Here is a 25517-nt window from a genome sequence, read left to right as displayed (position 1 = left end):
TGAAATGTGCTTTTGTGTGACATCCTGCATCTACATAAATTATTTCCTGCTAACTAAATTCCTGGTATATAATACAGACAGGTGATAATTCCATAAAATACTGTAACTTAAAATAAAAGCAGGACAAATCGAATCTGGCCCTTTGCTGCTCCATTAACCTACTCTCAATCATAAGTAAAGTGATGGAAGGTGCTATCAATAGTGCTATCAGATGGCACTTACATAGCAATAACCTGCTCCCAAATGCTCAGTTTGGGATCCATCAGGATCACCTGGCTCCTGACCTCATTATAGCCTTGGTCCAAACATGGACAAAAGAGCAGAAGTCCAGAGGTGAGGTGAGAATGGTTGCCCCTGACATCAAGGTAACATTTGACCTAATGTGGCATCAAGGAGCCCCAGCAAAATTGAAATCAATGGGAATCAGGGGGAATGCTCCACTGGATGGAGTCATAACTAGCACAAAAGGGAGATTACTGTGGCGGTAGGAGGCCAATGATCTCAGTCCCAGGACATGGTTGCAGGAATTCCTCAGGGTAGCATCCTAGGCCCAACTAGCTTCAATTGTTTTATCAATGACCTTCCCTGCATCATAAGGTCAGAAGTGGGGATGTTCGCTGATGATTGCACAATGTTCAGTATCCTCAGATAATGAAGCAGTTTGTTTTTGCAAACCCGGACAATATTCAGGCTTGAGCTCTTACATGACATGAATATTACTTGCCACTGAAGTGTCAGGCAATGACCATCTCCAACAAGAGAGAATTTAACCATCGTCCCTTGATGTTCAAGAGCATTACCATCGTTGAATCCCCCTCTATCAACATCCTGTGGGTTACCCTTGAACAAAAACTGAACTGGACTAGCCATATAAATACTGTGGCTACAAGAGGCTGGGGTTCTGCAGCAAGTAACTCACCTCCTGTCTTCTCAAAGCCTGTCCACCACCAATGAGGCACAATTCAGGGGTGCAATGGAACACTTCTCCACTTGTCTAGGTAAGTGCAGCTCCAACAACACTCAAGAAACTTGAACACCATCCAGGACAAACCAGCTCACTTAATCAGCACTCCATCCACCAACCTAAACATTCACTCCCTCCACCACTGATGCACAGTGGAAGCAGTATGCACCATCTACAAGATTTACTGCAGCAACTGGCTAAGGCTCCTTCGACAGCTCCTTCCAAACCAACGATCTCTACCACCCAGAAAACAAGGGCAGCAGCTGTTTGGGAATACCACTACCTGCAAGTTCCCCTCCAAACCACTGCCATCCTGATTTGGAAGCATATCACCCAGTCATTCAGATGGTCAAAATCTTGGACCTCTCTAACAGCACCATCAAATAGTTTTCCTGAAAGTGACTTGTAAATTCATAGATGCCTACCCTGTGATACTGTTGCTTATGTGTGCTTTTGTATAGATATGCACACAAATAGTTACTGAGTTTCCCCCAGCTACAAGCAGCTTTGGTGGATACACACTGCAGTCATAATGGAGTGTGTGTAACCTCTGGAGTTACATAATGAATGGGGAGAACAGATAATAAGGAAATACAAAGCTGGGGATAAAAACATTAAAGGTGTTCAGTAAGAATTTGCATTCCTTATGAATTCTGCACCAAAGTTTTTAAAGGATGGAGCAGATGCTGCGTGAATACTTATGCAACTATAAGAAAATAAAACTGACTGCTTAAGGCCCGCATTAAAAAAAATAGCTAGATGCACAGAGAATAATGTCACTGTATTCTATTTCCCCTTCAAAAATTAAAGGGTTTAAATTAAACTTTCTAATTAGCGTTTATGAGTCACAAGTTAACTTGCTTGGCTAGAGAACGCTGTCTCCCTCGTTACATACGTGCCTGGGCTTATTGGTTTCTCACAAAGCGTTCTTGTTTATGAAATAAGGTGATATGATCCAGTGTCACCGCAACCATTTATGAGGTATAGGAATGCTAATAGCCCCTTCAAAAAAAAGCATTTTAAATGAGTCCACGACTGAGAACAGCCAGAGGCAATGCTTGAGAAAACAAAGGCGATCGCCTCCTATATTTAATTCATGATGTCCAAAGGTGGGTGGAGTGGGGCTTGGCGGAGTTTGGCTTTTACTGTTATATTGTGATACATTCTGTCAGCTTTAACTTGATTAGTAGAAGCGGCTTCAGGTTTCACACATTGCTCCAACTCACCAGCAATCATCGGGAGTTTCACAAGAGAAAAGTGGCTTGAATTTCAAAGTCATTCAATCAACTCTTATTGCTCCACTCTGCGGATTACTTTACAATTCAAAGTGCAATATCCAACAATAAAGGCGCAGATCATGCATTTAAAAATAATTCCACGTGGCAAAGATAGCAGTCAAAAACACAATTATTCCTTCCTCCTGCTGACGGAATAATGTCACCCTTGACAGCTGCGGCAATTCACATTTTATCGGTAGACTTTTTAAGATTGCAATGGAATTATCGCCTTCTAGTATTGCTTCTGCAATATTTTGTTTATTAAAGAAGTTTGTAGTCACTTGCGTTGGCAGTTTTTTCCCCTAAAATTTTCCTGAATACCCAAAACATCCTCCATGCAGGCTGAGTACCAGTGCAATATTACGTACAAGCCTAGTAGTCCAACCATGCTTTCGTTCTGAAAAGACCTCCTGGCACATGTTACCGTGTAATTACAATAAATCATTCTTCAAGCTCTCTAGGCAATGTCCCTGACATCCTGGTCCACTCCTCCATCACCCCCTACTCCTCAACCCCCACCTATGGCACCACCCCATGCCCACGCAAAAGATGTAACACCTGCCCCTTCACTTCCTCTCTCCTCACCGTCCAAGGGCCCAAACACTCCTTTCAAGTGAAGCAGCATTTCACTTGCATTTCCCCCAACTTAGTCTACTGCATTCGTTGCTCCCAATGCGGTCTCCTCTACATTGGAGAGACCAAACGTAAACTGGGCGACCGCTTTGCAGAACACCTGCGGTCTGTCCGCAAGAATGACCCAAACCTCCCTGTCGCTTGCCATTTCAACACTCCACCCTGCCCTCTTGCCCACATGTCTGTCCTTGACTTGCTGCATTGTTCCAGTGAAGCCCAACGCAAACTGGAGGAACAACACCTCATCTTCCAACTAGGCACTTTACAGCCTTCCGGACTGAATATTGAATTCAACAATTTTAGGTCTTGAGCTCCCTCCTCCATCCCCACCCCTTTTCTGTCTCTTCCCCCTTCCTTTTGTTTTTTTTTCCAATAAATTATATAGATTTTTCTTTTTCCCACCTATTTCCATTATTTTTAAATATTTTTAAATCTTTTATGCTCCCCCACCCCCACTAGAGCTATACCTTGAGTGCCCTACCATCAATTCTTAATTAGCACATTCATTTAGATAATATCACCAACTTCGACACCTATGTGTTCTTTTGTTCTGTTGTCTGTGACATCTTTTGATGATCTGCCTCTATCACTGCTTGTTTGTCCCTACAACCACACCACCCCCCTCCACTTCTCTCCCCCCACCCAACCCACCCACCCAACACCCCCCCCCCACCCTCACCCACCTTAAACCAGCTTATATTTCACCCCTTCCTTATTCACCTAGTTCTGTCGAAGGATCATGAGGACTCGAAACGTCAACTTTTTTCTTCTCCGCCGATACTACCAGACCTTCTGAGTTTTTCCAGGTAATTCTGTTTTTTTTTTGGATTTCCAGCATCCGCAGTTTTTTGTTTTTATCTCTAGGCAATGTGCCTGCTTTGTTACTGTATCTTAAGAACCAAGCTGTAATATTCCAGTAATGCACCAACAACACTTTAGTAAACTAGCTCTGAGCGCCCCTAAGGCCAGAAACTAATCTTACTGCAAATTCTGATATTCCACATCTACTATGTTCAGCACGTTTAAGGACTGAACAAGAAAACAGGTGCTCCCTGCCAAGTGTCTTTAAACATGCACCCAGGGGGCTATCCACGTATGTACCATTGTCTTTTCATGTATGGTTCTGTGCCTACATTCCTGCATGTAAAGCTGATCTTGGCAATCTAAAGTTAAGGCATTAGAAGAGCTGGCTTACATGTGCCTTAGGATGTGGCTGCGTGTTCCTACGTTTCATTATGTGTCTCTCTCTGTACCTATGTGATTATGGAGCTGCTTTTGACATAGTAGGGCTGGAATTTGTCCTGGGTGCTGGTTTGAAAATGACAATAGCACATCCACCCAAACATCTTTCAACCATTTTGCTCTATTGATCAGAATTAATTTCAACCCGACAAAGAGTGAAGTACCATTCTGAAAGGCAGCTGCATTGTTGGGGTTGCTGTCTTTCAGGTGAGACATTAAACTGGGATCCTGTCTCCCTGCTGTGCGGGCTGTATAAGATCCATATCCTGGCCAACATTCTTCCCTCAACCAACACTACTGATTTGGCCATTTATCTCATTGCAGTTTATGGAACCTTGCTGTGTCCAAAATTTCTGCCCATATTTGCCCAGAAAACAACACTGACTACAGTTCCAAAGTAATTCATTAGCTGTGGGTGCTGAGGATGTAAAAGGCATAATGTAAATGCAAGTTCTTTCTTACGAAAGCAACCAATTGGCATATCTCAGGAAGTGCTTGTGGTGTCTCTGTATTTTTGATTATGCCTTGCAAAGCACATTGGGATATTTTTTCTCTGTTAAAGATTCTACCTAAATGCAAGTGTTATAGGTATGTCTTTCTGTGTGTCCCTGGAAAAGGTGTTGATGGAATATGGGAATGGGTAAATGTAACTCGAACTCTTTGCTTGTATGGATAATAAATGACAACGTGGGCCAGAATTTTACGGCACCCTTGCGGGCGCCTGGCACGCCCAAGATACAGCATGAGGGGGTTCCCCACGTCATTACGGCACATCATGGCAGCCCACCTGACATCAATCAAAGGGCCAATCAAGCCAATTCACATTGGCTTCAAGGCCCGCCAATCACAAGCGCACACTAAGGGAAACATTCAGGCCATGGACTGGGTGGACTGCAATTTTGAGAGGCCTGTGCATTTTTACAGTCGGTGCACAGAGAAAACGGTGAGGCAGGGATCACATATTTTACACTTTCTATATCCACGGCGGGATATAAGGCTTAGGGGGAATGCAGGACCAAGAAGTTAGGAATACGGATGTTATTTGAAAGTCTGGGCAATCCTGTTTCATCAGTGAACCATCCTGCTCATTTCTTATGTATGTTGGGTGGCTTAAATCCTCACACAGGCTTTTTCAGACCAGCCACATAATTGTAAAGGTAAAACCTATGCAAAGCAGAAGATGAAAAATATACATTGTCATTTCAGGTGGAGGCACTTCCTCAGATGAGGAGGAGAGGGCAGGAATGGATGTGGAGGCCTACTCTTGCCATACATGGGAGCCTTATCTCCCGGCGATCGCTCTCTGCCTGGATGAGTGCCCACAGACAGTCATCGGAGAAGCGAGGGGCAGCTTGGCTGTGGGCATTTCCAAGTCTTCTGCAATGGCTTGCAGCTGTAGATGACATTGCATTATTCCTTGGCCATGTTCCACCTGTCTCTCAATCTTGAGGGAAAAATTTAAATTTCAATGTCCGCAGCACTCTTTCCCAGAATTTCACAACACACACTTTACTTATTTCTTGTGCTTATAAACTACCGCCCCCCTGCCCCACCCCCCCAATCCGCAGCTGATTCAGTTGAGGCATGCGCCCTGTTTCCACCCTCCCCCCACAGCGCTGACCCTCCCAGAAAGCAAGTTTCACGCTGGGTGGTTGTTAATTTGCCAGCCAGGGCACGGTTGCTGTCGGCTGCCGATCCCGGGTATGAGCGGAATTCACATTGGCTTCTGGGCCCACCAATCACACACTGAGGGAAATATTCAGGCCATGGACTGGGTGGACTGGTTTGTTTATGCTTTGTAATTTTTCTGTCTTTTGTGCTTCCATGTCTCTGTATGTGACCCTGTTTCTATGGTTATGGCCTAGAAATTGGGTTGCACCATGCCCATCATTCAGGCACTAGGTAACCATCGAAGAACCTGAAATAGTGTTTAAGATGTGCACATCTGATGGAGAGAGTACAAGTCTTGGTGAAGGAATTAGTACTCCCAGGGGAACGCATGCCGCCTGAATATAAAGGAGGTAGAAAATTATTCCTAAGAAGATTCTGACCTACCTAATGGACTTGTTCAACATTTTCAGCTACCTAAATGAATTGGACAGTGCATGCCACCCTTGTTCGGTAGCTAACCAGCAGGAAGGACCCTCTCCACTGCTCTTTAAAGGGATCATGCAGCACTTGCAGGTGAATTGCTGGTTTACTACATCTAGCAGTTGTTTGATTCCTAAGGGTTTCTGCAGAATTCCAGCACTCAGAGTGCATCTTATCTGCACAAAGTGAGATTTGGTTGCTTTTGAGCTATTGTTGTTTTCTCCACAACTTATCTAGCGGCAAACATGGGTGATCTGCTACAGCCGCCTTTGGGAATAGAGCACAAGTAGGAACAACAAGGAAGATGACACAAAGCAGAACAAGTGAACACAAGAGGGAGGAGGAGGAGAATAAGGAAGCAGAGTAGGAGATCTCACACTCATGCAATATGGACCAATGAGGTATAAGCCTGAAATGGACACTTTCCTATAAAACAAAATAGAGTTAAGAGGTCAGGTGACCTTTTCTTTCCTGTCAATACACATGGAACTATAAGAACCCCTGAGCTAATCTTCATTTCTGGACAAGTCTTGACAATTAATTAAAATGCAAATGACCTTTATGGACATATCTTTGAGAGTCAGTAAAATGCCAGTCACCCTTCTTGTGGTTAATGACTGCACTTCTCCAACTCATTTAAAAAAACTGGATTCACAATACTGTTACAGACTCTTCAACTCCAAAGTTGAAATCCAGAGAATGGCTGTGCAACACCCTATGTTATTACAATAGTATGTGAATGGATGATACTCAGACTCCATTGTTTGACAATGACCTAGACATCAGAAACTATTTGTGAGGACAATGGAAAGATATGCTCTGGTCACACAAGAATGAAATTGGGTTCCTGATAAGGAAATGTAATAAGGCACATTTTTGGAGCAGAGGTGAGAAACATCTAGACCAGCAAAGGATCAAGACTCTGCCTAAGAAACACCAGTAGGCAGAGACTCAGGTTAGTCTTTACCTACCTAATGTTGAGGAACCGGACCAGGATTTCACTACAAGATTTCAATATTGCACTTTGACTGGAGTGGAACGAGAGTAGTCTGCTATTGTAAACAATAAGCAACAGTGAATCCATCTTCCTAAAACCTCCAACTCTTCAGTGAACCAAAGAAGTGTTACAGGCCTGCATTGTTTCAAGACTTCACCCTGGGGAAGAGTAAGTTTGACAAAGAACTTTTGAAGTCTTAAGGTCTAAAAGCAGCCTACTTTTGTGATCACAATCTTTTCTTGAGTGTATGCATACCTGTATAAGCGTGAGACTATGTGTGGTCGTGTATATCTTCAGGTGTTGAATGATAAAGGTTTATATTTCTTATAAAACTTATAAGAAAACCTGTCATTCATCTGTTCCTGACAGTTACAGCACTGAGAGTGTCAAAATGCTTTTTGAAAACATGCTGTCTTTAGTCAGTCAAGAGGTGACAAAAAAGGGGAAACATCCCAAAATCATCTCTCCTGTGTCTGTTACAGAAGTGACCAACAGAATTCCTTTTTGCCTGAACTCAAAGAGGCCAGCTCATTGGGGAGTGAATTAACTAAGTCAGAACACCAATTCCCTATTCACCAGCAGTCCCACACTCGTTAACTTTAACATTGCACTTGTTAGTCTTACTTGACTATAAAGATAAAAAGCAACATCAGATCCAAATCTAAACTGAATTTATCAAATAAATAATCTCACCCTTCATAGGGAAAAAAAAACATACTAATCACTCTCTACATTCTGTTAGTGCCTGTCCTTCATGTTCCTGTGTCAGCCATGACTCTGTTGGTAACACTCTCACCTCTGAGTCAGAAGGTGGTGGGTTCAAACTCTACTCTCAAGATATGAGCTCAAAAGGCTGGGATGATAGTCCATGTGCTGTACTGAGAGAGTGCTGCAGTGTTGAAGGTGCCATCTTTCAGATCATATATTAAACTGAAGTTCAGACTGCTTTCTCACGTGGATGTAAAAGATTCCATAGCACTGTTTTGAAAAGCAGACGTGGAAGGCTGCTGAGTTTCCTTTGACGACACTATAGGTGGCTTGGGGAATGACCTTGAGCAGGCTCCAGGCCTAGAAGACCAGGCTGCAGACCATAGAGCACCAACCTGGACTGATGAAGGTGACTGTGCGGTCCATGTTGACTCTGCTCAAAGACATTAGACAAATCAGAAGTGGATTGTTCCATGTTCTGTGACACATTGCACAGGGTCTACTGCCCATTGCACCAAATATTACTTGATATGTGACTATTAAACTTCTTAGGCAGCCTGGTCCATCGGAGTCAACATGTGAATCCTCTGCCGAAGAATTAGCATCAGACCTTGCCTTCCAATGAGCCAAATCCTGTCTCTCACTATCTCTCTGCCCTCACTCCTGTGCTCTTATTCCCATAAGTCACCACAGGCCGATCCCTCCTCCAACTTAATCTCTAAAGTCCATGTGGTGTCATTCTCAAAGCTGGTGGCTGTGTGAGTGAGATCCAGGGACGAGGCATCTTCATGATCACTCTGCGCCTCAATTTCCACATTCTAAGGAGCTCATTTGAGAAAGAGGCAAGGGTTAGACTGTGGCGTGAGCAAAAGCAGAGAAGGTGGAGTGTGTTTTGGAATCATCTGCAGCTCGTCCTGCAGACTGTGTGGGGTAAGGGGCAAGTCAGAATAGAGGAGGATTAGTTATCAAGGAACCCTGCCTTACGCATCCTCCAGCATTGCTAATAGCCTCAGCCTCCATCCTGGCCTTACCCATCACTGCCAGAATGGTCTCTTCAGTGAGTGAGGGTGTATTGTTGAGCTGGTACCCGATCAGTGGCACCCTGCTGCCTGCTGTTATGCGTCACCTTCTCTGCAAAAAAGAGTCTTAGGCCTGAATCTTGCGTTTCGAGGTTGGGCATGTGTCACGATGTCATCGCACACATATGCAGTATTGAGGCCGGCAGACTCGCGCAGGAGTCGGAGCAGCACCTGCTGACAACTAAATGTCATTAAAAAGCCTATTGATCGTGATTCTACGTTGATTTTTAGGTCGTTGCACGGGCAAAATGGGTGGGTGCAATTCACGTTTTAATCATTTCCTCATCCAAGAGCAGAAATCTCTGTTAGGATATAAAATAAAAAGAAATATCTGGAGACAGCGTTCTTACGAGGTATGATTTCTGGTGCTTGATTGTGCTGCATGGACATTTCTTGCAGTATTTTTTGTGCTTTCTTTTATTACTTGGAGGGCTGCAGCTCCCTGAGGTATCTGGCTGCCTTCAGAGAACTCAGTAGAAGCGCTCACCAGCACCCGTGGTAACACTAGCGCCCGCCCCCCTCCCGCACCCACTGACAGTGCTGAGCCTTTCTCAGGGCGCATTTCACGATGGCTGGCTGTTGGGGGCCAATTGCTGTCGGAGGCACTGAATGCGCCACCAGACGAGTACAAAGTTCAGGCCAAAGGGTCATAGGGCATAATCGTCTCAGGTTTGCACTAAGTGCGATAATGGGCAGGAGAAAAGATGTCCTACACGCTGGCCACAATGGTGGCTTTTCAGGCCATATCGGTCCAATCCTGCCTCGTTAATCATGCATTCCCTGGAAACACACCGGGTCCCTGGTGGGGCACCTTCTCATTTGCCGAACCCTGCCATCACATCAGGCCTTCGGTAAACTTGACGCTATATTTAAAGGCCGCCCTTGCAAAGAGCTAGCACTCTTCAAGGGATAGGAAGCTGGTACAAAGTCTTGGCTGCCAAGGGGAGGAAACATGCTGCCCCCAGATTTAGTGATACCTCCCTCGAGCACCTACTGGATGCAGTGATGTTCCACACCCCACTCTGGGCAAAGGCCAGCAAGCAAGGTGACAAATCCAGCATGGGTCAGTGCCCATGCCCTGCAAAAGAGGACAGCTACCCAGTGCCAAAAGAGGATGAATGATCTCCTCCATTCCTCCAGGTTGAGTTACTCTTCTTATCACTCTCAACTCACACACTACACACCCATCACACATCCACAGGGATCTCATTCAATGCCAGTTCAAGGGACATCACCATTCACTCTCTTGCACACACTTCCATTGTCATTATCCATAGCACGACTCACCCCCCACACATGCTAGACATACTTTTCACCTGGACTGCCAGGCATCCTGCTTACACTCTCTCCACCTGTATTTGTGCAGGACAAGCTGGCAGACAACATAAGGGAGAGGTCACAGACTGGTAGAGGAATGCCTGAAGTCAAGGTCCTAACAGATGTTGAATATAGAGTTATTCAGCTGGCCAGCAAAGACGTGGAGTGTTCCTATGTTGACAGTGAGTTTGGCAGTGCTCAACCATGTGAGGATCCAGCAGTGCAACATCCATCAGGCAACCATGCTGTGAGTGATGTGTACTGTTTCACAGGTCACTGCCATGCACTGATTCTCTCTCCTTGCTTTCACAGGCACTTCTAGGAAACAGCCAAGGGAGTAAATGACCCAAGTCCTCAACTCAAGCCCTGAAGACACTTCAGAAGAGGAATCTGCTAAAACCTTCATAGAAGACTCTTCACAGCGCTCACTCATACGCAGACATGTACTTCAGTGGGACCAAAATCCAGAGTAGCCTCAGGGTCACAATCTGGTGAACACATGGCACTGTCTGATCCACAGCAGGTGGCAGCAAGGAGTTCCCAAGTTTCCGGCACTCAGGGGACTACTAGAGACCAGAAGTCTCCTGAGTCCGAGTCAGATGACGAGCCTCTGCACTCGGTCATGCCTCAGTTGCTGGAGCTGCAAAGGCAAGCTCGGGAACATCAGGAAGGGATGTCTGCTGCACTCCTCAGATTGCAAGGCACAATGGAGGAGTCCGTCTGCCTTCAGTCTGAGGTGATAAGGCCGGCATATCACTACACCGAGTCAACGCTGGTAGGATGGTGGCTGCCATGGAGAGCTTGGTCCAGGACATCAATCATGCATTGCTACATGGGCTGAACTCCATCGTTGACACCATAGTTGGCCTCCAACAGTGTCAATACGACAGGGGTGCAGGGCAGCTCAATCTCACTCCAGCTTCCACTTCTCCTCAAGGAGTCAGCCAGGGGCCCTCAGGCACCGATAGGGAGGAGGATCAGTAGGTGCACATCCACTCAGGTGACTCTGGGGGTGTCCAGCCCATCTGAATCCCTCTTCCTGTGACCCCACCAAATCCAGCTGCACAGGCCAAGAAGGCTGCCACTGCCACACAGCAGGACCCCAAAAGTAGCCTGGGACCCTCCAGGTCTCGGCCCTCCAGTGGACGCTGTCAAGGTCACCACAGACATGGCGTAGCAGTCAGCAGGCTGCCTCTACCTCCACTGGGGATGTCAGGGGAGCACTAAAACATAGCGGCAGGGTTAGGGAGGCTAAGAAGATGTAGTTGCAGAGCCTGGGCATGAGTACTTGTACATAATGTTCGTTTTGTTCATAAACTCCCAAGAATGTCTCCTTGCCTCTGGCTTTTTGTTCTAATGAGCGGTGGTCGTGTCACTCAGATGTGAAACCTGGTCCCAGGCGACGATGATGCATGACACTCTCTGTGGACTATATTGCAGAGCTCCACCAGACTGGTCCAGGCAACGGAACCTCATTTTCAATATTCCGGTGGTTTTCTCCACCAAGGTGTGAGTTGCAGCATGAGCCTTATTAGATCTCCTCTCTGCTGTACTCTGAGGCCTCCGCATGGGTGCCATCAGTTATGTCCTCTGTGGGTAGCCCTTCTCCCCAAGGAGCCAACCTTGCAGCATCTCTGGACCCTGGAGGAAGTCATGGACCTGAGGCCTACTGAGAATGTAGAAGTCGTGGGCACTCCCTGGGAGCCATGTGTAGACCTGCAGGATGCGCTTGTGGTGGTTGCACACCAGCTGAACATTCAGCGAATGGAAGCCCTTGAGGCTGATGCAGTTGACCACTTGTTGCCACAGGGATCTGAGCGCCACGTTAGCACAGCTGATGGAAGACTGCGCCTGTGGGAAACCTGAGATCTGGGCAAATCCCAGCGGTCTTGCTTCCTGGTTTTCCTGATCATGGCGAAATGCACAGAGTTGTGTGGCTTCACAAATATGGCGTCCGTGACCTCATGGATGCTTTTGTGTGTGGAGGCTTGTGATATCCCACAGAGGTCACCTGTGGAGTGCTGAAAGGAGCCACTGGCATAAAAATTGAGCACCGTTATCACTTTCACAGTTGCTCTCTATGTCCCCGTGGCACCAAATCTTGCAGTAGCTGGCAGATGTGACTGACCTTGACATCCGCAGCATTTGAGAACACTGGTTCTCAGTCAAGTGCCACAATGACAAGTGCCGTCTACTGAACCCTAGCTAGACGCCAACCAGTGATGGCTTACCGTGGCTCTTCAGCAGCGTGTGTGGGGGGCCCATGCTGCCCCTGAGGGTGCAGCTCCTCCCGTGTCCAGCCAGGTGCCTCCATCACTCTCTTTTCCTTCGTCTTCACTCTCTGTAAGCCATGATGTACTCCTCCTGCAGGATGAAAGGGAGAGATGTTTGGGTTAGCTTGGGTGTAAGACCATAAGACCATAAGACATAGGAGCAGAAATTAGGCCACTCGGCCCATCGATCTACTCCGCCATTCAATCATGGCTGATAAGTTTCTCAACCCCATTCTCCCACCTTTTCCCCATAACCTTTCATCCCCTTACCAATCAAGAACCTATCTATCGCGGTCTTAAGTACACTCAATGAACTGGTCTCCACAGCCTTCTGTGGCAATGAATTCCATAGATTCACCACTCTCTGGCTAAAGAAGTTTCTCCTCATCTCTGTTCTAAAAGGTCTTCTCTTTACAATGAGGCTGTGCCCTCGGGTCCTAGTCTCTCCTACTAATGGAAACATCTTCCCCATGTCCACTATATCCAGGCTTTTCATTATTCTCTAAGTTTCAATCAGATCCCCCCTCATCCTTCTAACTCCATCGAGTATAGACCCAGAGACCTCAAACATTCCTCATATGTTAAGCCTTTCATTCCTGCGATCATTCTCGGGAACCTCCTCTGGACCCTCTCCAGGGCCAGCACATCCTTCCTGAGATACGGGGCCCAAAATTGCTCACAATATTCTAAATGTGGTCTGACCAGAGCCTTGTAAAGCCTCAGCAGTATATCCCTGCTTTTATATTCTAGTCCTCTCGAAATAAATGCCAACATTGCATTTGCTTTCCTAACGATTGACTCAACCTGCAAATTAACCTTAAGAGAATCCTGGACTAGGACTCCTAAGTCCCTTTGCACTCCAGATTTCTGAATTCTCTCCCCATTTAGAAAATAGTCTGTGCCTCTGTTCTTCCTACCAAAGTGCATGACCTCACACTTCCCCACTTTGTATTCCATCTGCCACTTCTTTGTCCATTCTCCTAACCTGTCCAAATCCTTCTGCAGCCTCCCCGCCTCCTCAATAGTACCTGTCCCTCCACCTATCTTTGTATCATTTCCAAACTTAGCCAGGATGTCCTCAGTTCCTTCATCTAGATCATTAATGTATAAAGTGAAAAGTTGTGGTCCCAACACTGACCCCTGCGGAACTCTACTAGTCACCGGCCACCATCCTGAGAAGAACCCCCTTATCCCCACTCTCTGCCTCTTGCCAGACAGCCAATCTTCCATCAATGCTAGTACTTTGCCTCTAACACCATGGGCTCTTATCTTACTGAACAGCCTCCTGTGCGGCACCTTGTCAAAGTCCTTCTGGAAGTCCAAGTAGATAACATCCATTGGCTCTCCTTTGTCTAACCTACTCATTACCTCCTCAAAGTACTAAGAACGTCTCTTGGTTAAATCTGAAAGCTTCTTAATGCACCCCAGGGAGTGCTGGCCACCACCTGAGTTTAGTGCGTAGCATGGCTGCCCGAAACCCCACCCAACTCCGCCCCACTCCACCTGACCGATTGTTGGTAACTTTGCCCATTGGACAGCATGTTGTGCTCTCAGCTCAGGCACAGGCATTCTCCTAACCCGCACTGCAAGGCTGCACTGTTAGCTTGAACCATGGGGGTGACTGGTCCAAACTGGGATGATGACATTGCAAGGGGCTGTGAGCGGCTCCACCAAGGACTGCTCCATGGCCAGTTTTAGCAAGGAGGTTGTACAATGTGTCCAGCCATCCAACTGTTCTGCAATCCACTAAAAGGCTCATTAGCTTGCAGTCTGTGACCGAGGGGTGAAAAGATCTGGAGCACTTGGTGGAGCTTTCAGTCCTCTGCATTGCTTGAGTGGGCAGGTAAGCTAGAGGCCCAATTCCAATTATGTCAAAGTGACTGTGCCTGAATTGTCTCAACTGAAGAGGAATGGTCACTTTATACAAAGTTTTCCTAATGCTTGGCCACTTCCCTCCACCCCCACCCCCACCCCCACCCCCACCACCACCACACATCCCTGTTCACTACCATCAATCGCAGTGCAATCTTTGCCCTCCCACCCCCAAACTCAGTGTAGCCCTTGCCCCCCCCCACCATCCCAACTTGTCCCAACTGCACCGCACTGTCAGCCACCCGGAAAAATGCGACTTGCCCGTGACCTCACCTGAATGCGCAGCGCCTCAACCTTGAAGTCCAAAGGCGACCCTCACAAACAGTTGGCAGGACGGGTAGGGTTTTGAGGTCAGGTCAAGTCGGTGGGGGGGAGTGGAGATATTTTCAGAGGGTCCTGGGGAGTTGGGGAATTGCCCATCACAGGCAATTCCTGCAGAGTCCTTGCGTTGGGACTTCCAAGGGGTCTCCTGGCACATCTTCCAGGGTTTGTTCGGTCACTGACCAGTTGGATCTGGAAGATCTCGGCCATTGTCAACCATCCTCCAGTCTGAAAAAACAACCATTTGCCATGACTCGCTGTTCTCTGTCCTTAAGCCAATTTTTGTAGGAGGTGGAAAATTTGTTAGTGACAGCTTTATGAGATATTTAGGTAATGTGGCTCTCATGGGTTGGTAAGAACCTTTCTGTGGTCCTTTGAGTGTGAGGGTGAGCTGAATAATATTAGGTGAAATATGATGTAGGCCTTACTGCAGAGAGCAGGGCGGTGAGGGGAGGAGAGCTCTATGAGTGTTGGTGCAGCCATAGCAGAAAGCTAATTTAGAGAGTTCTTTCCTTGACAACTCTTCTCAACTTATAGGAATATATAGCACAGAAGGAGGACATTTGGCCTATCATGCCTGAACTATCTAATTTACCCCCACTCCCCTGCTCTGTTCCCATAACTAAGATGGCAGGAGCACAGCATGGGGGGAGAAGGAGTACAGGGAGAGCAGAGCATTGCTTGCTAGTCTTTTACAATGACTGAGCCCGAGGTCCAAAGGCATTATTTTGCATAACTATACTTTTGTAAGTGAGGGGCAAAATTAATTTTGTGACCCCAAATCTAGAATCAAATATTGTTTCATTATTCACTGAACTACATGTATTTGTGCCTGTTTTTGTTATTTTGTACATGTCTCTGCTGCAAAGCGACAGCAGACATTAAATTGCTGGCACTGCATCCATGACCTCGGAGCAAAGGCTTTGTTTGCAACCTTCTCCTGCTGCCTGTATGCCAGACGTCCGGAGGGCTCCCTGTACCCCTGTGGAAATGGAATCTCCCTCCTCTTTTCCATTTCCTGTGCCATCATCTCACGGAACCATGTAGCTGCTCTCTCCCAGCTTCAGCTATCTCGTTGCAGCAAGGATTTGCACCATTTCTTGCTGCCCGAATGCAAGTCCCCTTTAAGAGGTGCTGGCTAGTTTTCAGGTTGCTTCACGGCTTCCTGATGTCTGCTTCCCCAGTCAGATGTGCCAGCCAAGGAACAGCACAGGTAGCTCTGGGTTGAGCACAGTAATCCATTTAGTGAGGAGGTAGCACAAATTCTGTGAGCTGCCAGCAGTGCTATCAAGTGGCATAGGTTAATCGCACACCGCAATCCCAGTGCACATTCTCTTCTGTGTGACTCCACATGTTTTCTGTGTCCATTTGTCACTGTGCCTATTTCGTTGCAAATGGGGCTGCTCTTGGCATCATAGGAGATAACTGACAGACTCTCATTCAGCCGCTCACCAAAGAAACTCTAATTGCCCTCAATCGTTTTCCTTGGTTCAGCAAAACCTCAGACACATAAATGAAGCACAAATGGGAGTGTTAACAAAGTTCCTCAGCCTTTGAAAAAAACAAAGCTGTACTTTCTTGGGAAATTAAGCAGTTTATGTGCAAACCTTGCAGAATCTCTTTTCCTTCATTGAATTATAGAGCAATTTACAACAGCTTTTTCCTGCCCTGGGATGGTAAATATGAAATAGTGTTAGCTGGCTTAAATATACACTGCAGGGTGGAAACCATCCTGGTTGTTAGTAATTGCTGCAGAACAAATAGACAAAATTACATTGCACTGCACATTCAGTTAATCGGAGGAAGAAGCCTATTTCAGCCTGACTGCCACTTTCTCCTCCCTTTTCTCAGAAGCAGAACAAACGAGAATTGATGATAGCTCAGCTCAATAAAAGGGAAAACGCTCCATAGCTGAAAGAATGTGAATCCGCATTCATCTGATAACCTCTTCACTGGATCAAAGGACAAATCATTAGGGTAAATATAAAAGGGGGCACACATGGGATTGTTCTGGGGAGAGGATGAATACAGATGCTACATGGGTGCTGTATGAGGCTTGCATGTTTTAACATCTGCTTTCAGCTTGCAATCATAGGGCTAATTGATGATTGCCACAATTTAAACATGCCTGGCGATGCAAAAACAAAGGCCTGTGCACTTAGAACTCAAGCGCTGATCAGGAGCAATTTTTGTGTAGCAGGATATGTAGCCTCACGTACACAATTCCACTGAAGGTGTGGAGTACATTGACTGACAGACAACAACAGGCATCAAATGGGCTCTGGGACCAAGGGGGAAGAATAGTAGATTCTCAGATGCGATACGGGCGGTCCTTGTGGAGGTGATGCAGACGTGTAGGGATTTCCTATACTCCAGTGGCTCTGAAATATTTTTGAATGAGGTATCTATTTTCAAATGGATTAGTAATCATGCAACTCCATCTAACACTGTGTAATACTCATATGACAGTGCTGCATTTAAAGAGCATTTTCATAATGTTCTAAGAAAACAGGTATTTATTTGTGGATATCTGTGAGATAGCGAGTTTGAATATCCTTGGCAGGAACACAAAGAGAACAGGAGGCTGGGCTGGGAAGTCTTCAACAGTGAAATTAAGTGTATACCTGCCGCAACAGTATGGGGCATTCTCTCCAAACTGTATTGGAAGAAGTCACTAGACATGTCAAGTGCAGTAAAGGTTATAATTGATCCTTGAGTCTAGTTGTAGTGTAGTTCAACCAGTAAGTGTGATACTCATAGAGGAACCATGACCCAGATATGTAAGATTTTTTTTCCAATGAGCCAGCTGTACAGGGGCAAAGTGTGGGGACTGGATTGTGAGTGCAATATGAAGCAGCTTCCATGATCCACATACCAGATGTTCATGAAGAGAATGAAAGGGTTTGAAGTTCATGAAGATAATAGGCCATCATGACAATACATGTTCAGTCAATGATGTCCTGGATTTGAGAGAAGCCTGCAATGTATGCAAACTCCAGATCCCTGATCTGCTGATTCTGGTTGTCTGTGCGGGATAAGGTAACTTAACAACACAGCATCAGTCAGACAGCAAGATCCAGGTCCAAGCTGAGTTTTGTCTTCAAACATTGAAGTGGAAGGAATCCCCAAAAATCCAACAATGTGAAATGCTACCAGTCAGCATGCATGGTGTCCCCTTCTAATTTCCAATCATTTCTGATGAAAGGGTAATTCAACTGAAACATTAATCCTGTCTCCCTCTGCACAGATGTTGCCAGATCGGCTGTGGTTTTCCAACAGTTTCTGCTTTTATCTTAAATCTGAGGTCCAAAGTGGATGGCCTCACACTTTCCCACACTGAACTCCATCTGCCATAGTTTTGCCCATTCACTTAATTTATCAATATCCCTTTGCAAAGGTCAGCTTCTGTGAAGACTATTTACTGTACCACCTAATTTGGTGGTGTCAGCAAACTGGGATATGCAGCTCTCTATTTCTTCATCCAAGACATTTATAAATATAAACAAAAGCTGACGTCCTTGTATAGGTCCCTGAGGGAAACCATTAGTCACATGCACCTATACATCATCTCTACTTTCTGTTTCCTACCTCCTTAAGCAATTCCCTATTGAAACCAATAGGTTTTCTCCAACTCAATCCTTCAATTCAATTTAATGATCTCCTGTGAGCAACCTTGTTGAGTGTCTTGTGAAAGCCCATCTAAATAAGAGGCAAAGACAATCCCTTATCGACCACGTTAGTTGGCTTCTCAAAAAATGCACCTAGTTTTGTAAGACATGACTTAATCTTTACAAATCCATACTGGCTCTCTCGGATCAGCTCAGATTTGTTCAAATGTCCATTCACTAAGGGCTGGATTTTGAGGTGAGGTTGGGATCCTCATGCTCCAGCATACATCTTGGAGACGAGCCTGTACTCACTTAGCCAGTTCGCCACTCTTTAACTTTTCAGGCGACCTCCTTTTAATTAGTAAGAGGAGGGACTTTCGTCCATCTCCAGGATGTTGTCCTGCCTCAAAGGGCTGCCCGCCAAGCAGGAGCAGTGACCACTGTCAATACTGCCGGTGTTCAGTGATGGACCAGGACATTCAGGTAAGTCTGAGGCCTCAATGAGGCCAGAGGCACAAGGTCTAGTGAGAGGAGTGGAGGCATGTTGGATAGGGCAGGGGGGAGGGTGGATGTGGAGAGACAAAACTGTGGGAGTGGGGAGGGCCTGAGATTTATGCAAGGGGCTTCGGAAGGAGGCACCACATCCCTCCCACCTTTCACTGACCAGCAGTCCACAGGGTTGAACTTGCCAGGCTACATATTGGACACAGTTCTTTCCCATCACCCATTATATCAGAGCGGTAGCAGGATGAGGCCCTTAACTGAGCATTAATTGCCACTTAAGGGCTTCAAATGGGTGATCCACCTAACACCTCCCCAGCAGCCTGTAATATCATGGAGAGTGCAGGGCAGGTCAACAGACAGTGGGTATGCTGCCAATTGCACTGCACCCTAATTTATGGGTCCACTGGCCTGTTTTCTCATCATTGGGTGGCCTGTAAAATTCAGACCTGATAATAGTCTGTAGTAACTTCCCCACAACCGGTGTTAGACAAATAGAAACAGAAAATGCTGGAAATATTCACCAGCTCTAGAAGCATTCTGGAGAGAAAGAGAGACAGTGCTAACATTTCAGATCCACAGATGCTGCTAGACCTGCTGAGGATTTGCAGCATTTTCTGTTTTTATTTCAGATTATCAACATCCATATTACTTGGCTATTCTACAATTTCCTTGCTTAACTTTCCTATCGTTCTTCAATTATAAGAATATAAGAACTTTAAAAAATTAGGAACAGGATTATGTTATACTGTCCCTCAATCCTGCTCTCTGCTCCAAAAGATTATTGCTGATCTTCAGCTGCAGCTCCACTTTCCCACTTATCCCCATATCCGCTGATTCCATTAGTGTCCAAAAATCTATCGATCTCAGTCTTGAATATACTCAATGTTTGAATATCCACAATCCTCTTGAATAAGGAAATTTTTCCATTTCTCCATTAGCTAGTTAATTAGCTAAATCCCTTATCCCAAGACTTGGACCCCTAGTTCTACATTGTCCAACCGGGTAAAACAACCATTCATAGTAGATTGATCTTCACACCATTGAATGGCAACCTCTGGAAAAACCTTTTACATTCCCTCTAGGCTTCTGTTGAGTTGTCTAATGATACAATGCATTGAGGAAGACTGGACCGTATCCGTGATTCTCCAAGTCATGACTCCCGCTCCAGTGCCAAAGATCTACGGAACTGCTGCCATTTCCATCAGAACATATCACACTCTGACAGGGCAAGATGGACTGGATCCAAGGATGATGTTTCTTCTGGCGGGGGAGCCTACAACAAGGGGTCACAGTCTCAGGATACGAGGTAGGCCATTTAGGACTGAGATGAGGAGAAACATCTTCACTTAGAGGGCGGTGAACCTGTGGAATTCTCTAACACAGTAGATTTTGGAGGCCAGGTCACTGAATGTATTTAAGGAAATAGATAGCTTTCTAGATTCTAAAGGCATCAAGAGTTATGGGGAAAGAGCGGGAGTATGGCATTGAGATAGTGGATAATCTATGGTCATATTGAATGGTGGAGCAGGCTCGAAGGGCTGAATGATCTATTCCAGCTTCTATTTTCTATGTTTTATGTTTATATCTAACAAGCCTTTTGCTCATCACATTTGTGCAATAGCCATGGTTCAGTTGATAGCACTCTTGCGTCTGAAGATTATGGGTTTATGTCCCACTCCAGGACTTCAGCTCAACAATCTAGACTGACATGCCAGTGCAGTATTAAGGGAGTCTTTCAGATGAGATGTTAAACCAAGGCCTGGTCTGCCCGTCCCACTTGGGCATAAAAGATCCTATGGCACTGTTTCAAAGATGGGCAAAGGAGTTATCCTTGGTGTACTGGACAATACTTAGCCCACAATCAACACCACAAAAAAGAGATTATCTGGACATTATTGTATTGCTGTTTATGATAGTTTGCTAAGCACAAATTAGTTGCTTGCATTTCTTACATTCCAACAATAACTACACATCAAAAAGGTACTTCATTGACTGTAAAGTGCTTTGAGACATCCAGTGGTCATGATAGGTGCTATGTAAATGCAAGGTTTTCTTTCTTTTAACAGCAAGTTATTACCTCAGTGTGCTTTCCAGCATTAATACTTAACCTGGGTTGGATTGTCCTAAATCACCTTTGATTTTTAGACCATATCTGCAATAAATCAGAAGAAGCAGATTTTTCCATACAAAATGTAATATATTCTGAAAGCCAAGGCATTAACAAGATAACGCAGTTTAAATTGGATGGCTTTTGAAAATGGGCACAGGGATCATGATGGGCTATTAACCCACACCCGTCGACAGCATGTCAACTTCATATTATCTGCTCAATTGAATGGTCTCTGTGTCCAGCCAATGCTGACCATACTGTTCATTAGCTGTACGCATTAGCAGGGGACTAAAATTATGAGTTGCTAGCACCGCTTAAAGCTGTTCTGAACTTTTAAAGGTAAGTGCATTATGGCTAGAGCAGGAGCTGGAAGTTGCAGTATAAAGGAATCTGAACTGGGAAAGAGTGAGGAATGACACAACATAGGACAGAGACCGGGCTTTAAGGTTTTCAGACACTTGGTGGAGTAGATGGAAAAGTGGGGAGATGTCCTATCTCCTCAGGAGAAGGAAGCCCTCCAGTCACACAGCCAAAAGGCTGAGAGAGCAGACAGTAGAAGTTAATGGCAGGAGTCTGACCCCAAAGACATGGATGCAGTGGCGCAAGTATTTCAATGACCTCTCAAGTGTGTTCATGGTCAATGGACAGGTCCTCAAATCTCATTACCACTAACACCACCAGTGGCCACAGATTGTGCTCAATGCACCACACCCCCATCACTCACCTACCAACAATCTTTAACAATTAGACCTCATAGCTGGTATTCATATGATTCACTTCACCCTCACACACACAGCACTGCTGGAAGCCTCACACCCACATCTCAAAGCTTGCACACACCTCCAGTTATTCACCTAAATGGATTGCATGCCACTCACAGAAACAATTCCCTCTCACTTGTATGACAAGATGGTGCACAATTGCAGCCTGCAAAACCAAAACAAAGAGAGGGACAGCAGTGCTTGCATGTTCTAACCTCCATGGAAATGCTGGCCATTAGTGGCATAGCTACTGCTGAGGCTTTGGCTACTGGCAGGGCTGAAACAATCGAAGATGATGGTATCCTCACACTTAAACCCCCTTCTCACATCTCACTGCTCCTCATCCAAACCCCCTTCTGATTTATAAGCTGCAGATGGTGTAAGCATGGAGCCTTTAGTTTATCCCACCTCGCCAAAACACAAACTTGCCCTTGTGCTTTTTTACATTACAGATACCCAAGAGGTGCAAACTGGCCAGACCAGGAGGAGCACCCAGAAGTGAGTGATGGTGCAAACACAGCAGTGTAACTTGATTTCACACTTGCAGCTGCCACTGCATATGTCTTAGAAGCTGCATTGGAGGCAGGATCTGCATATGGTAGCGTAATAGTGGTTTGCCAGCTTGCCAGAGGGTAAGGTTGCACGTTAATTCTACTGCAGAGGGTTCAGATGAACACTTTGATTGGGCAATCTACAGATGAAGAATGTTTGTATGCACAATAAAGTCCTTCGTATATTGTGAAGCAAGCCTGCAATTCTGTGGTCAATCTCAATGACAATTGAGGAGTCCAGCATCAACTTGACATAGGATTTTGCACAGAGTTTGCAGCCCAGCCTTACCAGCATTGAAGTGATGGCCAGCTCCATTTGCACACTTGCGGACCCAACCCTGATGCAATGTCTTATGACCGTTGTTGCAGCTTCCGTTGCAGCACAAGCAGCCACTCAATGTATGACAGCTGCATTGGAAGCTCAGACTGCTGTCCTGCAAGGTCAGCTTGATGCCAGAGAAGCTCAGACTGCTGCCATCTTGATTCTGGGCAACACTGTGCAAAGGGGTTTGCAGGCAGCCACAACAGTCCAGTAATCTGTTGGAGAACAGATTACTAGGACAGCGGAGACATTACCCCAGTGGAGTAGCAGTGGCTCCATGGAGCACAACTCTGCTGTCCAATGTCAGGAAAACAGCATTCATCCTTCCACCCTTGCCAATGCAGCGGAATTGGGGTTGCAGTTACTGTTATCATACACAGATGAGTTGTTCATGGACAGCCCAGGGGAAAGATTACCTCCTCCCTTCCTTTTCCCCTTCTTCCTCCTCTTCCCCACAGCCCCACCTCTTTTCCTCTTCCTGCTGCTGAATTTCTCACAGTATAGCTGGTGGCAAGGGCTGTTCCCTTATCAAGGTGAGTTTATGAAGCCTGCAGGAGATGTCCACAAATTTTGGCACTCACTATTCCGAGTGCTGCAGGGCTCCTCCAGAGCGGCGCAGTCCTGCAGAAGCAAATGTGAAGATAAAGGCCAGGAACAAAACTGGAGATTAGGGCAGCAGGCAGAGTACAACTTTTTCTGGCATCAGACAGACTTACCAGGGGTGGGTAAACATTTGCTGCAGTGTTTAGCCATTTTAGTCCAATTAAGAGCTTATTGAGGGGACAGCGAGGACTCTGTCGAGATCTTCCCGGCATCAGTGCAGACCCCGCTTTGCGTAGCCTGGCAGCTCCTTGAAGGGTGTCTCCCAGCATCAGGCCAGTGGGTCATTCGAGGCAGTGTCTCCATGCCCCAGCTACAGCACCGAGGGGATGAAAGGCCTCACCCATGGCCAAAATGAAACCTCCAGGTGGGTTTCTCCTGCACTCTGATGATCCTCTAACTTCAGGCCTCTTTTTTTTCATCATTTTATGTATATTCTGAGAGACCCTCCAATTTGAGGCTGTGGCTTCTCTGATTGACCTGGAGCTTCAAGAACCCATCCACCATTATTAATTGGAGTGCACACATGGAGGTGGCCAACTGGGCTGCTTCACTGAATGTCGTGCTGGACTGTGCTCAGCAGACCTGTGCTGTGTCAGGACCCAGGAATGGTCCCGATGCCTGAAAATAACCTATGAGCAGAAGGTTCCCCATTGTTTCAGTATGGCAATGGTCTGCTCTAACGTATTTAATATGGTAGCAAATGGCTTTCACTGTGTGCATGCTGCGTGCATGTGGTTTGTGCATAAGAGTCATCAGCCACGTTGCCAGCAGATAATCCTTGTCACCTGGTTTGGTTTGCCGTGGTGCCTGAAATGTTTCTGGTACAGTGGACTGCCAGAAAATAAAAGCATCATGACTATTCCCAGCATACCATTTATTGGCCTACATGGTTCGTTGCCTATAATGGTATGCTGGATGGACATTGAGCAAGTGGAATCTCTTTGGATTGTGCCACAGGGACAAGTTGGCATTTGACACCCACAGAGTGATGTGCATGCAGCCAATGGCAGTCTGCACCACGGGGAAGACTGCAAACCTAGCAAAGCCATGTGCTCACCCTGCCTGTTTGTCTCCGGCAAGAAAATATTACATGAAGCTAGATCTGTTTGAATAGAGAGCCTCAATGACCTTATGCAACCGTCAATGGCAAACTGTGAGATGCTGGAAAAATCTCCACATCCAGCCCGGGCAGGACCAGATGTATATAAGTTCATTGCCATTGTCAGTGGCTCTGAAATGTTCCTCACCCTGCCAAGGTTATAGCTGAGGTTGCAGCAGGTGGCAGATTTCAGTGAGGACCTACTTAGCTAAGTGCAGACATTTCATGTAATAATCCTCACTGAGGTTCAGGTAAAGAAAATGCTCCCTAAATATCCTGGGCAGATATGGCCTCCTGCTGAGAGTCTTTCTCCCCCTCCTTCACCTCCATGTACCATCCTACTCTGTGTGGCTCTGTTCATGCTCTTGGTCACGTTATATTCCAAAAGGAAGCTTACTGGTGCACCCATGTCTGGGAACGACTCGGTGCAGAAGCTTTGTAGTCAGCAAAAAGTCCTTCAGCAGCTGCCACACAATCTAACTCTGTGTAGACTTTGGCAACTTGAGACAACTATAGAAAGCACCAAACACTTGTACAATCGTAGCAATGGCCAGAAGAAATAAACTAACTACACATGATCCCTTTAAAAAGTGCAGGTGGGGAGTCTAGTAAAAGCATGTTCAACTATGTAATGTTTAAAGAGGGTATTGGCTGGAATATTGAGGCCCTAAATCACACCACTGGCTTTCAATTAACATTGCACAATGACTGGTGACATGAGCTGCCTGCTCAGCACACTTCCAGCGAGAATTAATGCGTGCATGGTAATGCCTGCACCAATGCAGCCTCTGATGCAATTTGCTCCAATTGTGCATGCATGTTACCAACACCACCTTGGATCTCTAAGGCCACTTGTAGCATCAAAACATGGGTGCTAATGATTGCAGTTTCCCACTCAATAGCTGCCAGGGATTGCGCACTGCTTTAAATATGCAGTTATTCAAGAAAAAGCTGCCTTACAATTAATGGGAGACATATGTCGGATATTTCTGAGAATGAATCGCATTCTGGATGACAGGAGGTGAGAAGTCATATCTTACTTTATTCAATTGACTTGATTACAATTTAAGCATCCAAAGCAGCCCGCCTTCAATTCTTCTCATTATCCCTTCATACATTGTGCCTTTGTTTGAACGTACATCTAAGGTATTCTAATGGGCTCTGTGCGGTTTCTCATGCAGTCAG

This window comes from Carcharodon carcharias, chromosome 6 (assembly GCF_017639515.1).
Source record: "Carcharodon carcharias isolate sCarCar2 chromosome 6, sCarCar2.pri, whole genome shotgun sequence".
Taxonomy (NCBI): Eukaryota; Metazoa; Chordata; class Chondrichthyes; order Lamniformes; family Lamnidae; genus Carcharodon; species Carcharodon carcharias.
Note: the sequence above shows the minus strand (reverse complement) of the source record.